This window comes from Meleagris gallopavo, unplaced genomic scaffold (genome assembly GCF_000146605.3).
Source record: "Meleagris gallopavo isolate NT-WF06-2002-E0010 breed Aviagen turkey brand Nicholas breeding stock unplaced genomic scaffold, Turkey_5.1 ChrUn_random_7180001839287, whole genome shotgun sequence".
Classification (NCBI taxonomy): Eukaryota; Metazoa; Chordata; class Aves; order Galliformes; family Phasianidae; genus Meleagris; species Meleagris gallopavo.
Genome location: NW_011109079.1, coordinates 22,246 through 24,409, shown reverse-complemented (window position 1 = coordinate 24,409; position 2,164 = coordinate 22,246).

Here is a 2,164-nt window from a genome sequence, read left to right as displayed (position 1 = left end):
GTGCCGGTGCCGTCGGGGCGCCGCGCGGTACGTACGGGTCTAAGGGCAGCAGCGAGCTCCCGGCGGCTCCGTCCTCATCGGCGGGGCGGGCGGGCGGCTCTGGCTCCCGAGGGACCCCCGAGGGACCCGCACGGTTCCCCAGGGACCGGGCACCCACTGGGCCGGGAGAGCAGGAATGGTGGGTCCCGGCCGCGCGCCGGCTCTTCCCTCCCTCCCCACCTTCCCAGCTCCACCCCTATACCTGGCCCAGGTGATTTTAACCCTTGGAGGCAGAGCCCGGGCGGTTGACAGCAGCCTCGTCCCCAGCTCGGGATCCGGCGCATGAAAGCGGAGGGAGGGGACGGGAAGTTCGCAGCAGACACCGCAAACGGGGTAATTAGAAGAAGAAAGCAACAACCACCTCCTCCCTCCTGCGCCTATGGCCGCCCTCCTCCTTCCGCCCTCCTGTGTCCCGTCGGCAGCTGGTTCAGCCTGGACAGCCCCAGTTCGTCCCCCCTGCAGCCCCCCGGAGTGGTGACAAGCCCCTGCTCCACGTGTGCCACCAGAGGGGACGCAGTGCCCCCACTCATCCCTGTGCCATGGGATGTGCCATGGATGGGACATGGACATGTGTCAGGGCTGGCGATGGATGCATGGCAGATCAGAGTGGAGTACAGACATCCCACCGTGCCCCAGATGCAGCCCAAAGAGCTGAGTGGGAGCCCATCTATACTCAGCTGTGGGGTCCGACCCTGGCCCCATCCCAGTCCCTATGGAGGCTGTGAGCACCGGGAGCTGCCGGGACCCCGGGGAGGCTCCCAGTTGGCATCAATGCAGTGGAGCAGCTTGGGTGTCACGACCCCATTTCTACAGCCAACGTCCCCATCGCGGAGCAGGGCTGGCTGCTGGGCACCGCAAAGCCACCAGAGAGGGTATCCCTGTATGCCAGCACCCTGCTGGAGCCAGGAGCCCACCTGCAGCCCTGCTGGCCAATGCGGTGCGTGGGAGCCCGCAGCTCCCGGTGCTTGCCAAGCGCCCGGCCGGGCGGCGGGTGCGGGAACTCCTTTGCCCTGGGGGAAACTCTCCTGGTTTTCATCATCGCGTGGGTCCCGGCAGAGCGTGCAGGGATGGGACGGCGCTGCCGCCACCGCCGCTGAGGGTGGGGGGAGGAGCGTGGTGACCCCCGGCTCTGCCGCACCGCGGGGAGGAGGGGATGGGCGGCAATGGGGTGAGCCGCTGCTGGCCATAAACACGTGGCCCCAAGTGGGCACAGGGCCGTGATCCACGTAGGACACGTGGAGGGATGCAGGGGGATCCCAGCCCCAGTCCTGATCCTGGTTGCAGCACCCCGATGGGCAGGGGTGGGTGGTGGGGATGCAGCCCCCAGGTCCCTCAGCTGTTGGGAATTGATGTTTTTCCCATGCGTGGTGCACATGGCAGCACATCTCACATCCCTTTACTGCAGGGTCTTGTCCCAGCCTCCCCATTCCTCTGGGATTGGTGGAACGGGAACAGATCAATCCTGATGAGGGCTCTGGTCCCACTGATTGCAGTGGGGTTGGCCCCCTGCAACTCCTCACTCCATCAGTGCCTTTGGATTCCCCGTGGGACACCATGGGACACCAAGACATGGCCAAGAGTGTGCTGCAGGGCAAGGATCAGGTATGGTGTGACCCCCTCCTGCAGCAACTGGGGACTGGGGGGCTTGGGAGGAATGGGGCTGGGGCAGGGGCTGAGCAGGGCAGGGGTTGCTGGAGCTGCCATGAGCAGCACTTTGTTGGGACCACCCATGGAAGGAATGACTCTCAAGCAGGAGGATGGCGGATGCGGGAAGGGGGGGTTCATCTCCTTGCCATGGAACGTCTGAAACCCCGAGCAGTGCCTTGAAATTATGGCTAATTACAGAGCCCATTTGCATAAATTACAAGGCAAGAGGAAAATGCCTCGAATCCCTCCGTGCGCTGGAGCTGCTCCGGCTGATGGGTGCTGCGACCCAGGACCGGCCCCCCAGGGCTCAGCAGGGGTTTTTGGCCCCTAAATAGCAGCTGGGGGTGAGGGGAGGGTGGGTGCTGAGGCACAGCCCCGCAAGAGGTGGGGGCAGCCCTGTGCCCATCTGGAAATGGAAGGGTATGGAGGGATGGGGGAGGAGGAGATGACCCCTGGCTCCAGGAGGGAGAGAAGGATG